Here is a 15,068-nt window from a genome sequence, read left to right on the forward strand (position 1 = left end):
GGCGGCAAATGGTATGTTGGCCTTCATAGCTGGGGGATTTGAATATAGAAGCAGGGAGGTCTTACTGTAGTTGTACAGGGCCTTGGTGAGGCCTCACCTGGAATATTGTGTTCAGTTTTGGTCTCCTAGTCTGAGGAAGGACGTTCTTGCTATTGAGGGAGCAAAGGTTCACCAGCCTGATTCCAGGGATGGCTGGGCTGTCATGAGGAGAAACTGGATCAACTGGGCCTCTATTCACTGGAGTTTAGAAGGATGAGGGATCTCATAGAAACATATAAGATTCTGACGGGACTGGACAGGTTAGATGCAGGAAGAATGTTCCCGATGTTGGGGAAGTCCAGAACCAGGGGACATAGTCTTAGGATTAGGGATAGGCCATTTAGGACTGAGATGAGAAGAAATGTTTTCACTCAGAGTTGTTAACCTGTGGAATTCTCTGCCGCAGAGTGTTGTTGATGCCAGTTCACTGGATATATTCAAGAGGGAGTTAGATATGGCTCTTACAGTGAAGGGGATCAAGGGATATGGAGAGAAAGCAGGAAAGGGGTACTGAAGGAATGATCAGCCATGATCTTATTGAATGGCGGTGCAGGCTCGAAGGGCCTACTCCTGCACCTGTTTTTCTAAATGGGAATGAAGCTTTTACACTGTGTGCAGGACTCCTTTCGTATTCATTGCGAGAGAAGCTCAACCAGAGAGGAATCACTGCAGGATCCAGTAATGGGAAATGAACCAGAGCTGACAAGAGCAGTAAGCATGGGGGAACATCTAAGCAACAGCAATTATAACATAAGGTTTAACATAATGATTAAGACACAAGACAGAAAAACCACAGTAGTAGATTGTAAAAAAAAGCTCATTTTGAGGGGATGAAAATGGAACTAGGGAAGGTAAACTGGAAAAAATAATTGACTGATGAGATAGAGCAGTGGGAAATATTTAAAACAGTGATCGAGAGTTTGAGTTAAATATATTCCTATAAAAACACTAGCTAATAATAAAATACCATGAATGAATAAAGGCACATGGGCAAAATTGTAATTGAAGAAAAAGGCCGACTCAAAGTACATAAATAAAGAGATGACAACAAAAGGGAATACAAAGTTTAGGAAAGATGTTTAAAAAATTAAGCAAAGAGGAACTATGAAATTAAATTATCAGGGAATATTAATAAAGTATACTACAGCACATAAATAACAAGAAAATTCAGGATAGACTAGGGATGCACTAGGTAAACTCTCAGGTAATGACAGTGAAGTGGCAGAAATATTAAATTGTTTTTAAACAGGGAGACTGACAAGGTGGGCATGACAATACAATAGAACAAAATGATGGATATTTAAGATATAAGGGGGAGGGGATAAGATAATTGCTAAATTAAATCAAACTGGAGGATAAAAACCTGTCTATAAAAAAAGTCATTACAAAAAGGGAATAGTGTCAGAGGACTGGCGGACAGCTAATATGATTCCTATATGTAAAAAGGGAGATAGAGCAAATCCAGGGAACTGGACCAATTCGCTCAACGTTAGTGGTAGGAAAGATAATGGAAACTTTACTCAAAGATGTAATTGAAAAACATCTAGAAACTGAAAATATAATGGAGTTGTCAGCACAGGTTTCAAAAAGGAATGGTTATGCTTTACCAACAAGCGTGGCCAACTAAAGAAATAAGGGATGGTATCAAATTGAAAACAAGGGCATACAAAGTGGCCAAGACAAGTGGGAGGCCAGAGAAAATTTTAAAAGCCACCAAAGAATGACCAAAAAAAAGAAAAAATAGATGATAAAAGCAAACTAGCACAAAATATAAAAACAGATAGTAAGAGTTTCTACAGGTACATAAAAAAGAGTGGCTACCCTTAGAGGATGAGACTGGGGAATTAATAATGGAGAACAGTGAAATGGCAGAGACTTTGAACAAATATTTTGTATCAGTCTTCACGGTAGAAGACACTAAAAACACCCAATAGTGGATCATCAAGGGGAGGGAGGCACTTAATATAATTACTATCACTAAAGTAGTAGTACTTGGTAAAATAATGGGACTAAAGGCAGACAAGTCCCCTGGACCTGATGGCTCGTATCCTAGCGTCTTAAAAGAAGTGGCTGCAGAGATAGTGGATGCATTTGGTTGTAATCTACCAAGCAGGAAACTATAGACCAGTTAGCCGAATAGCTGTCATTGGGAAAATGCTGGAGTCCATTATTAAGAAGCAGTAGCAGGACATTTGGAAAAACATGATTCAAATCAAGCAGAGTCAGCATGGTTTTTAATGAAAGGGAAATCAGGTTTGACAAATTTGCTGGAGCTTTGAGGATGTAAAGAGCATGGTGGATAAGGGGGAACCAGTGGATGTGGTGTATTTGAATTTCCAGAAGGCATTCGATAAGGTGCCACATCAAAGGTTACTGCACAAGATAAAAGTTCACGGGTTGGGGGTAATATATTAGCATGGATAGAAGATTGGCTAACTAACAGAAAAGAGTTGGGATAAATGGGTCATTTTCCGGTTGGGAAACTAACTAGTGGGGTGCCACAGGGATTGGTGTTGGGGCCTCAACTATTTACAATCTATATTAATGACTTGGATGAAGGGACCGAGTGTAATGTCGCCAAGTTTGCTGATGATACAAAGATGGGTGGGAGAGCAAATTGTGAGGAGGACACAAGAAATCTGCAAAGGGATATAGACAGGCTAAGTGAGAGGGCAAAAATTTGGCTGATGGAGTATAGGGCCCAAGTTTCCACATGCGCCTAGAACGGCGCAGTCCCAACCTGGACGCCTGTTTTTCGCGCCACAAAGTGCGCCTAAAAAAATCCTCCGTATTCCCCACTTTCCTGCAGGTCCTCGGCGCAGCGCAGCACGAGCTGTGGGGGGGCGGAGCCAGGTCCCTGCGCTGAAAACAGTGCCGGGACCTCTGCACATGCGCGCTACAGTGGGCACGCAAGTGCAGTAGCTCCAGGCGCCCGAAACTGTGTGGGAGGGGCCCGAAGCACGCAGCCCCGAGCCCTGGTCGAATGGCCTCACTGGGGCTGCGTGAATAAGGCTCCTCCCACGGCCAGCTCCTGCTCTCACCCCCACCGCCCGACCAGACCTGACACCCGCTCCCCTCTCCCCCGCCCCCGACCAGACCAGACACCCGCTCCCCTCTCCCCCGCCGCCTCCGGATCGGACCCGACCCGACTCCCGCTCTGCCCCCCCGCCGCACTGGATTCTCTCTCTCGTGCTGGGGACGGGCCCTGCCCGAAGTCTCGGGCCGGTGCGTTCAGCCTTTGGTCCCGAAAGGCCTGCCTGAAGCACTTGCACACAGGTAGGAAGATGGTTTATTTAATCTTTTCTTTGCTTATAAATGTTTATTCAGGTTGGATTTATTTGTATAATATTTGTATAAGTATAAATAAGGATTTATTATAGAATTTAATGACTTCCCTTCCCCCCCCCCCCGTTCTGGACGCCTAATTTGTAACCTGCGCCTGATTTTGTTTTTATTGTGTAGAACAGGTTTTTTTCAGTTCTACAAAAATCTTCACTTGCTCCATTCTAAGTTAGTTTGGAGTACGTTTTCACTGTGGAAACTTTGATATCAGGCGTCAGTGGCCGGACACGCCCCCTTTTGAAGAAAAAATTCTGTTCCAAAGTGGAACTGTTCTACCTGACTAGAACTGCAGAAAAAGAGGAGAATTGCGATTTCTAAGATAGTCAGTTCTCCACCAGTTGCTCCTAAAAATCGGGCGCAAATCATGTGAAAACTTGGGCCCATAATGTGGGAAAATGCGAGGTTATCCACTTTGACAGGAAAAATAAAAGCGCAAATTATAATTGAGAGAGAAAAATTGCAAACCGCTGCAGGACAGAGGGACCTGGGGGGTTCTTGTGCATGAAACACAAAGTTAGTATGCAAGTCCAGCAAGTAATATGGAAGGCAAATGGAATATTGGCCATTATTGCAAGGGGGATGGAGTACAAAAGCAGAGAAGTCCTGTTTTGGTAAGGCCACACCTAGAGTACTGCGTAGTTTTGGTCTCCTTATTTAAGGAAGGATATACAGGTTGAACCTCCCTTTTCCGGAACTCCCTTATTTGGAACCATCCCTGGCCACCAGACAGTGCATGCGCAGAACTCCGACATGAACAAATTGAAGTCCTTCCTCGCTGCCGGCTCCCGCAATCACTGGCCTGACCCCACGATCCACTCCCTCCCCCACCAACCACCATAATCTCTCTGCTACACTCCCAGCCCTAAGCCAGCCAACCCCGTATCCCCTTGCTCAGTATCTGTATCATCCAATTTAACATGACCACCCCTCGTCCGGAAAAATCCCTTATCCAGAACAGGTCAGGTCCCGGATAAGGGAGGTTCAACCTGTACTTGCATTGGAGGCTGTTCAGAGAAGGCTCACTAGGTTGATTCCAGAGATGAGGGGGTTGACTTATCAAGATAGGTTGAGCCTATACTCAGTGGAGTTCAGAAGAATGAGGGGTGATCTTATCGAAAAATATAAATGAGGGGGCTTGACAAGGTGGATGCGGAGAGGATATTTCCACTCATTGGAGAAACTAAAACCAGGGAACATAGTCTCAGAATAAGAGGCTGCCCATTTAAAACCTCGAAACATAGAAATTAGGTGCAGGAGCAGGTCATTTGATAGAGAACTGGTTGGCAGGCAGGAAACAGAGTCAGGATAAACGGGTCCTTTTCAGAATGGCAGGCAGTGACTAGTGGAGTGCCGCAGGGCTCAGTGCTGGGACCACAGCTCTTTACAATATACATTAATGATTTAGATGAAGGAATTGAGTGTAATATCTATAAGTTTGCAGATGACACTCAACTGGGTGGCGGTGTGAGCTGCGAGGAGGACGCTAAAAGGCTGCAGGGTGACTTGGGCAGGTTAGGTGAGTGGGCAGATGCAGTATAATGTGGATAAATGTGAGGTTATCCACTTTGGGGGCAAAAACACGAAGGCACAATATTATTTGAATGGCGGCAGATTAGGAAAGGGGGAGATGCAACGAGACCTGGGTGTCATGGTTCGTCAGTCATTTAAAGTTGGCATGCAGGTACAGCAGGCGGTGAAGGCAGCAACTGGTATGTTGGCCTTCATAGCTAGGGGATGTGAGTATAGGAGCAGGGAGGTCTTACTGCCGTTGTACAGGGCCTTGGTGAGGCCTCACCTGGAATAGTGTGTTCAGTTTTGGTCTCCTAATATGAGGAAGGACATTCTTGCTATTGAGGGAGTGCAGCAAAGGTTCACCAGACTGATTCCAGGGATGGCGGGACTGACATGAGGAGAGACTGGATCAACTGGGCCTTTATACGCTGGTGTTTAGAAGGATGAGGGGAGATCTCATAGAAACAAATATTCTGACGAGACTGGACAGGTTAGATGCGGGAAGAATGTTCCCGATGATAGGGAAGTCCAGAACCAGGGGACACAGTCCAAGGATAAGGGGTAGGCCATTTAGAACTAAGAGGAGGAGAAATTTCTTCACTCAGAGTTGTGAACCTGTCGAATTCCCTATCACAGAGAGTTGTTGATGCCAGTTCATTGGATATATTCAAGAGGGAGTTAGATATGGCCCTTATAGTTAAAGGGATCAAGGGGTATGGAGAGAAAGCAGGAAAGGGGTATTGAGGGAATGATCCTTCGGTGAAGACAGATCTAAAGTATTTGTTCAATTGGTCTGCCATTTCTTTGTTCCCCATTAAAAATTCACCTGATTCTGACTGCAAAACTGAGAGGAGGAGGAATTTCTTCTGAGGGTTGTAAATCTGTGGAATTCTCTGCCCCAGAGAGCTGTGGAGGCTGGGTTATTGAATATATTTAAGGCGGAGAGAGACAGATTTTTGAGTGATATGGGAATAAAAGGTTATGGGGAGCAGACAGGTTAGTGGAGCCGAGTCCATGATCAGATCAGCCATGATCTTATTAAATGGTGGAGCAGGCTAGAGGGGCCAGGTGGCCTACTCCGATTTCTTCTTATGTTTAGGGTTAGGGCAAGTGGAAGTCTCAGATGAAGTTTGGTCCTGTGGGCTAGGTGAAGGGAACTTGCAGAGGCAGCTGATCGGATGGTCTCAATCTTTGAGACAAAGTAGTCCATGAGCTCCTCACACTTGTTGGAGGCAAATGTGGCGGAGATAGGGGAGAGGGGTTTAAGGAGATGGTTAGCAGTAGAGAATAGGGCCCAAATTTTCCCCAGCACTGAGCGCCATTTTTTTCGGCACCCAGCGAGCTTTTTGGCACCGAAACTCAGTTCAAAGATTCCCCAGTGTTGGAACGCCGGCATGTACTACCAGCACCAGAATGTTTGGCGCCATACATTCTGGCGCCGGTGTACCTGTGAAGAAGGTTCCCGCGCCATTTCTGGACCTAAAGCCAAGTTTTCACCCTGCGAAAAATTTTAACCTGGCACTCAGACCCTATAACCACCGTAGGAAAAAGCTTTACCTTCAGTTGAAGAAACCCATGCTGGTCTGCTCCTATCCCCAGCCGAATGGTCTCGCTCACTAATACTTTAACTTTTAGAGCTGTTAAAAATACATTACCTGTAAGTATAAAAATAAAAATGTTAAATGAAAACTTACCAATAATGCTGCCCCTGCGATGTTAAATTGCATTCAGGACATAAATCTTTAAAAATTAACCTTTTTCCATCGATGTTTCTGGGCCCCAAAATCAACCAAAATCTTCAAAAATTCTTAAAGTTAATCCACCAAGCTCCATCTTCGGAGACATTCACCAGGTTTTTCCAAAGAAGCTGGAAAAATGAAGTTTTCTTCTGAGAGCAGCAAGGGCAGCCTTCTGCCATTTCTCCTCCTCGACTGCAGCTACTGCTATCCTTGGCCGAAGGTCTGCACACAGAAGACAGTGCAAGACACTCCTGGCTCATGGTAAGGCAGCAGTGATTTCTAATAAAAACTGGATATTACATTATTAAATAATCCCACCACAAATCTTTGTTTAAATGGAGTGTTGGGAGTGCTTAGGTGGACAATAATATCCACAAATATATTGTACATATTACATTTGCATGTTCCTATAAAAATGTGTTCATGGATCTCATAACACTGGGTCAGGGTCACTGATACATGCACCATGGTCCTGCATTACATGCATCAGTGACCCAGAAAAAGGTTAGGATCCATGAACAGTGGAACCTGCCCCTCTATCATTTAAACTAATATGTTTCAAGGTTTGAGGCCATTTTACATGTTGTGTCCGTTCCTTTATCCTATATGTTTGAGTGCGCATTAAGAAATGAAGTGCAGGAGTCAAGTTAAAAGTCCAAAATAAATATGTTTATTCAACATTTGTACAGCACAGTGGTAATTAGCTTAACCTTTAGAAACTTTAATGATCACAGTGGCAAACTTTATAAAAAGCAATCAACCAAAAAATAAAGCAAGCCATCAATCCTCCTCCTTAGCACTGTGCGCCAATCCTGCCTCAGTAGATGCCACTACCCCTGCACGTGCCCAGAGTTACATACTTCTGCTTCCTTGTCCCCCTTAACCTCAGGTTTTGTGGATTTTTTCCGTTGCGGTGTTTCTTGCTGCTGGTTTACAACTGGGACAGAGCCAGAATGAGTTACTGTGGAAGATCCGGGTTGCTCTTCGTTATCATCCTCAGGATCTTGATTTTGGTGCAGAACAGAAAGCATCCTCGCATCAATGACAGCCTGGGTTAGCCCCCCTATTGCCGCCTCGACCTCGCTCAAACAGTCCCCCTAACTCTGCCCTCACCCAAATCAATGGCTTCCAGGAGCAAGCGCGATTGTTGGATGTTCGCCCCGCTCATCCCCACAAGATGTCCTATGTTCTCCGAATCTAATGTTTCTGCATCAGGTCTACAGTGCACACTCCCTTTGATGTCTCACAGGTGTGGCTTGCTGCAACACACCTGTACCCACAGCCCCAGACATGATACCTAGAAAAGTCCCGTCGCTTGACTCACTTATGAGAAGGCTTGGAATGCTCAAGGGGTTCCTCAACTCTAATTCCAAAGTAACCATGTCATTGTTGTTGACGTCTTCTAGCGTCCCATCATTCTCCTGATTTGGAATATCTGGAGTAGCGGTTTCCTGGACATTCTTTCAACTTCAGGTTCACCTTCCGTCTCCTCCTGATGCTCAACACCTCTGCGAAACAAAAAAGATAGATGGCAAGTTAGCAGCATTAAGGAAGGAGAAGTGTAGACAGCACATGCAGTACCTAACATTTAACCAACCCAGACAGTGCCATTTACAGGGCTTACCCTCTGTTGGGTAACTGGGACCGCGTTGATTGTTGGTCTTCTCCTGTGACATTTAATCATGGACGTTATCCTTTGCTCCACAGCCATTAGTTGCAGCCGACTTGGCGGACCTCATCCAGTTTGTGACCGTTCTCAGTTGATCTGTGATACCATCTTCTGCAAAGATGAAAATGGAACTTTTAGAGAGGGTCCTTCTGAACACAAGTGCACACACACGGATCACATTTACAAATGATATTGTAGTGCATAAATATACATATGCTTAAAAATCCACAAATGTAAATATAAAAATTACTACTTACAGTCACTGCTTGTCAGAGGTCCTGCCACTTCTTTTTCAGCTGCGCACCGGTTCTCAGGGCGAGGGACATTCCATTAAACTCGACTGCGACCTGGTCCCAAACTTTTGCGAGTACAGAGGGTTTAAGTTTCTTTTTACCGCAGCGCCCCTCGTTTTCAATAACTTCCCACCTACTCGTAATTAAGTCTACCAGGGGTCTCAATTTCTTCTGCGAGAAATCTCTTCGCTCTTACTGCTTCCCCTTCTCCATCCATTTCGACTTCTTTGCGTCCTTCGATTGCAGCCATCTTGTGATCGAAGCTCTATTTCCTACATGCAAATCCACCTCTGCCACCTATGGATTTCCAATGGTGATCCACACAGTCCGCACTTGCTATTTTTAAAAATATATTGTACAGTGCATTCGCAGATTTTCTTTTGTGCGCATGCGCCGTGCGTTTGCACATGCGCAATTACTTGCCCGTTTTTTTTTCAGGAGCACAAGTGCTGTATGGCTCCAGCGCACACTTGAAGTCACGCCCTGCCAATTCAGCTCGGGTAGCGCCGGCACCAGAAGGTATGCATGGTGGAAGGGGACACTTTTTTTTATTTTCAGCGCTGAGGGGCCAAATAAAAAACGAGCATCCAAGTAAGTGAGCGCCATTATTTGTTTTTAGGGAAACTTGGGCCCCGAGTAGCTGGGGGTTATTTTTGCAATCCAGAATGATCCTGGAATAGTGAGCAGTTTTTGTAGACAAGAATAGGTCCCGATAATGTGTGCGTTCGAGCCAGATCTGGTGGTGAATGGCTAAACCAGTTGTCCGCCACATCCGTTCAAGTCTGCGCCTTTTTGACTTGAGGGAGCAAAGATGAGGGCTGTACCAGGTGAACGACCAGCGTGGGAAAGAGTAATCTTTTTAATAGGGACTAGGGCATCAAGGTGGTGGCAAGGATGTGGTTGAGCAGATCGGTGGCTGCAGAAATGTCATTGTTAAAAAAGGGCCAAAGGTTGGACAGTTTTGAGTTTTGAGTTGATAAGTGCAGTTTGGAAAGAGTTTTTTTTGCCCAGGGGCAGATGCAGAAGGAAGTAGGTTTGGATTATGGAAGGGGAATGTGGTGGGTTAAGAGCGATACAAGGAACTGGTCAGAGATGGCTTTATCTTTAATTGACACGGCTGGAATAGCAAGATCACGAGAGATTGCAAGGTTAAGGGGGTGGCCGTGAATACAAGTAGCAAAATTGATAGCAACCTGGCTACAAAACAGAAAACAGAGTAGGGGTTAAGGGTAGCTACTTAAATTGTCAAAAGGTGAGAAGTGGTGTTCCACAGGGATCGGTGCTGGGATTACTGATATTCAAACGATTTGGACTCAGGAATTGGAAGTACAACTTCAAAAATTGCAGATCACAAATTGGACGGGTGTAGTTAACACAAAAGAATGAGACAAAATACAAGAGGACATTATTAAATTTGCAGAATAGGCATATAATTGGCAAATTAATTTCAATGCAGATAAGTGGGAGTTGGTACATTTTGGTAAGAAGAGGCCACCACAAACTGTTTAGATAATAGTTTAAATGGGGTAGAGGAGAAAAGGGATCGAGGGGTACACAATCACAAAAAGTGATGCAGGTTAACACAGGAGGCCGCCATTCAGCCCATCAAGCCTGTGCAAGTTTTCTGCAAGAGCATGTGAGCTAGTCTCACTCCCTCACCCTTTCCCAGTAGCCCTACAATTTTTTTTCCTTCAGGTACTTATCCAACTCACTTTCGAAAGCCACAATTGAATCTGCCTCCACCACCCCTTCAGGCAGTGAATTCCAGATCCCAATCACTCGCTGCATAAAAAAGGTTTTTCCTCATGGCGTCTTTGGTTCTTCTGCTAATCACCTTAAATCTGTGCCCTCCAGTTCTTGACGATTCTGCCAATGGGAACAGTTTCTCTCTATCTACTCTGTTCAGACCCCTCATGATTTTGAACACCTCTACCAAATCTCCTCTCAACCTTCTCTGCTCCAAGGACACATAACTGAAGTCCCTTTCCCTGGAACCATTCTTGTAAATCTTTTCTACACCCTCTAAGGCCTTCACATCTTTCCTAAAGTGCATTGCTCAAAATTGAACACAATACCCCAGTTGAGGACAAACCAGTGTTTTATAAAGGTTCATCATAACTTCCTTGCTTTTGTACTCTATGCCTCTATTTATGAAGCGAAGCATCCCGTATGCTCTTAACGGCTTTCTCAAACTGCCCTGCCACGCCATTAAAAAAAGCAAACCAAGCCGTGGGGTTCATTTTTAGAGGGGAAAAATTAGGCAGGGAAGTTATGTTAAACTTGTGTAAAAGGTTGGTTGGAGCACAATTACAGTACTGTGCAATTCTGGACTCCATTTTATAAAAAAGATATTGAGACATTGGGGAAGGTGCGATAAAGATTCACAAGGATGGTACGAGAACTGAGAGGATATTCTTAGTAGAAACATTTGAACAGGCTGGGGCACTTTTCCCATTAAAAGAGAAAGCGAGGGGTGACCTGATAGGGTAGAGAGAGAGAAAATGTTTCCATTTATGCACGAGTCCAAAAATAGGTCATAAATATTATAGTCATTAATAAATCCAATAGGGAATTCAGGAGAAATTTCTTTACCCAAAGAGTGGCAAGAATGTGGAATGTGCTACCACATGGAGTAGTTGAGGCAAATAACAGATGCATTTAAGGGGAAGCTAGATAAGTAAACGAGAAGGATATGCTGATAGGCGTAGATGAAGAGGGGTGGGAGGAGGTTCGTGTGGAGCATAAATACCGGCTTAAAGCAGTTGGGTTGAACGGCCTGTTTCTGCGCTGTAGATTATGGGCTGAATTTTGGCCACCATTCTGTTCTTTTGGTGTATGCAGCTTTTTCTTTTTGAGCAGACAATAATCTGCAAGTTTGGCCAAAGTTTCTGCGCCGTTCTAAAGTAGGTACGTTCGATTTTTTTACGTCACTGGGGGTGGAACCTGCCATGTGCACCACTTCTGGCCATTTAAGCAAGTTTGGCCAAGTACGATGTTTTTCTAAAATGGCGCACTGCACCCTTGTGAAAAACCTTCCCTACACTTAAGGAAATCGGCACAGAGAAGAGAAAATCCACGGAGAGAAGACACCATTGTTCAGCAGAGCTGAAGACAGGGCAGATAAGGTGGGGGGGGCAGGTCATTTCGGCCCATGATTGCAGTGGGTCAGTGCGTGGTCCTTTTGGCCTGGGATAGATGCGGGCCGGCCCACTGCCATCCTAGGCCAAAATGGACCCCGCACCACCTCTTTGACTGAGATTAACTCTTAGACCTGGTCAAGGCACTGGACAATGAATGGTGTCTGTGCATTCATACTAAGTGAGTCAGCGTCTCCAGAAGAGGAGAGAAAATAAGGAGGGATTTGGGGGGGGGAAAAAAGAGAAAAAGAGAAGAGAAGTTTGTGGGTTGCTCACAATAAATCAAATACATGGGCGGGCTGGTGCGGGGTCCTTTCGGCCAGAGATTGGTGCAGGGTCCTTTTGGCCCAGGATTGCAGTTTGTTTCCAACCTCAGCCCTTCTGAGCGTCCCTCGTTACCCTAGCAACATCAGTTTTTGGTGCAGGCCTTAAGTTCCACCAACAAAGCACAAGGCCAATCTGCGCCACTCCAACTTTAAAGCTAATTCCGGCAAAACTTGGATTTTTTTTGCCGCATTTGGGCCATTACAAAAAAATCGGATGTACCTCTTCAACTGTGCCAAAAATCACCCATGTGGAAAATTGAGCCCCATGTAACTTGATGTACTTGTTTAAATGCTCAGTCACTCTGCCCTTAATATATATATGTTCAATTTTATATTATTGATACATTCACTACCAATGGAAGTGAGACTGCTCAAACATATGCACGGAGTCTCTGCTATCAGGAACTTTCTTTTTCCAAACAGGGGCCAACTTTTTGGACTGGCCTATCAGATACAGCATGTGTAAAAATCAAAAGAACAGATAAAGACGATGGGAACACCAGAACAACATGTGAACTCAGGTTGTGGAGATTAAAAGGACAGTGCTTTATTCATACCAAACCGTCCTCAACACAACTTTTCCTCCAACACCCTTTTTTGTTATGAGATTTATTAAGTATTTACTTGTCACAAATCATTCTCCGATCAAGAAAGTGAACATGTAACCATGGGCCCAAGGATCCCCAATCATCATTTACCAGGAGCTTAGGTTGACTTTGGCTCAGAATTTTAAATCTCCTCCTTCAGATGAAGTAGTCCACTTCTACCTCTCGGCTAAGATCCAAAACTCAATGCAAGGGGGAACGGCAATAAAAATTTATTCTCTACTATTAAATACACCTCAACAGGATTCATTCCTAATCTGAACATGATCAAGCATTTGCTTGAAGACAAGCACTACAAAAATGATTTACCATAAACCATTACTTCAAGATAAATATTTGTCTGCAGATTTGTACAAAAGTACCGCTTAAAAAACACAAGGTAATTCCCTCAAACCTCTGATTAAATTAGGCACATTAATAAAGCACTTCAGGAAATATGCATCCTCTCTGTTATAGGAACATGAACCAGAGATCTCCCAATAGAATAGCTGATCTAGGCACTGTACAGCAGAGCCATATAGAAAGCAGAATGTCCCTTGCAGTCTGTACCCAGTTAGCAGATCTCAACCGGGTTGCAGTAGGGATGTTATAATTGGCTTCAGAAACCCTGTTACAGGAAAATCAGCCACGGTTCCACTTCCTGATTTATATCCAGTGATCTTGCCACAAAACTTTTCATTTGTCGATGTCAAGCAAGAGCAGCATCTGGGGCTGCTGTGATTCCCCCATTATTTGAATAGTTATTCAACAATCACTGTCCAGACTTGCACATGAAGGACGATCACTCCTTTCAGCCTTCATGAAACCAAAGCCCAGCAAAAGTCAATACCTTCAGAAATGAATATAAAATTGGTAATATAAAAACAACACAGTGTACATTCAGTATAGAGCAACCTTAAGGATTTTTCATTTTATAATTGTGCTATTCAACATAAAATGGTATCCACATAATCTTAAGTTGCTTATACACCATCAATTACTGTTTATGGAAGTGATGTTTCTTGGAAAAATATAATCTTGCTAACTTTTATATATAAATTTCATCCCTTTGTCTAAAGCACATAATAGATTTAGAGCTCTGGAGGGATTAACCTTCCAGGCATTTTCCTTTATCGTAGAATCATAGAATGGTTACAGCACATAAGGAGGCTATTCGGCCTGTCGAGCCCGTGCCAGCTTTCTGCAAGAGCACTTCAGCTGGTCCCACTAACCCCACCCTTTCCCTATTGTCCTGAATTTTTTTCCTTTCAGGTATTTATCCAATTCCCTTTTGAAAGCCACGATTGAATCTGCCTCCACCACTCTTGCGAGCAGTGCCGTCCAGATCCTAACCACTTGCTGCGTAAAAAAGTTTTTCCTCAAGTTGCCTCTGGTTCTTGCATCAATCACCTTAAATCTGTTTCCTCTGGTTCTCGACCTGACTGCCAATGGGAACAGTTTCTCTGTATCTACTCTGTCTAGCCCCATCATGGTTTTGAACACCTCTATCAAATCTTCTCTCAACCTTCACTGCTCTAAAGGAGAACAACCCTAGCTTCTTTCGTCTATCCACGTAACTGAAATCACCTATCCCTGGAACCATTCTTGTAAATCTTTTCTGCACCCTCTCCAATGCCTTCACATCCTTCCTAAAGTGTGGTAATACTCCAGTTGAGGCCGAACCAGCGTTTTATAAAAAGGTTCATCATTAACTTCCTTGCTTTTGTACTTTTAAGGGTTAATCCATTTTAAGCCATTTCAAGGTTGGTGTAAATTACTAGTGACAATTTCTAGTAGCTTCTAACGGTAAAAGATTACAAGTTTAAGTAAAACTGCAATATTAAACAGTTAGGATTCCTGTAGGTTTAAGCAGAGACAAACAAGCAAGCTTAGTTAATTGGACAGCTAGTAAAAACTGGTTCCCTAAACAGGCCAGTGGTGGGTCAGCCAGGAATAAAAAGAGGGGGCTTGGTGCAGACTTGCTCGGAGTGCAGCGGCTGGTCAGAGTGCAAAAGGTAAGAGTTTGGGCATGTGGGAGCGGGAGGTGTTGCTTTGTCTTGTTTTCCCCACCAGTGCTGACTCCCTGACCTAGGAGGAAAAGAAAACGAAGTGTGATGTCACAGCAAGAGGTTCGGGGACGTCGGAGCGGCCGAAAAGGCCAGCTGGTGCAGCTGCAGCAGGGAGAGAAGGCAAAAAAAAAAGAAGAAATAACTCGAAAGTTGACGTCACAGCCAAGTGAGTAAGTGATTGGTGAGTAGTTTTTTCTTTTTCTTTTCTTTATCAGTAACCTTTAGCATTATTGTTGCCAAATTAAGTTAACCCAGGGGTTAAGTCATGGCAGGAGAGCTCAGACACGTGTTATGCTCCTCCTGTACTATGTGGGAAGTCAGGGATGCTTCCAGTGTTGACGACGACATCTGCAGGAAG

At 44.1% G+C, this 15,068-nt stretch overlaps 1 protein-coding gene across 5 annotated transcripts in view; it reads right to left on the reverse strand.

Moving 5' to 3' along the window:
* Positions 1-15,068, reverse strand: part of mapre2 (microtubule-associated protein, RP/EB family, member 2) — a 146,300-nt gene that overhangs the window by 73,248 nt on the left and 57,984 nt on the right. The window contains exon 1 of one of the 5 annotated variants that reach the window (XM_070892611.1): positions 6,451-6,548. The exons of the other annotated variants lie outside the window; for them this stretch is intronic. The gene's annotated coding sequence lies outside the window, so the exon portion shown is untranslated. Of the gene's footprint in view, positions 1-6,450; positions 6,549-15,068 lie in introns of those variants that run through there. 5 annotated transcript variants of the gene reach the window in all.

This window comes from Pristiophorus japonicus, chromosome 1 (assembly GCF_044704955.1).
Source record: "Pristiophorus japonicus isolate sPriJap1 chromosome 1, sPriJap1.hap1, whole genome shotgun sequence".
Taxonomy (NCBI): Eukaryota; Metazoa; Chordata; class Chondrichthyes; family Pristiophoridae; genus Pristiophorus; species Pristiophorus japonicus.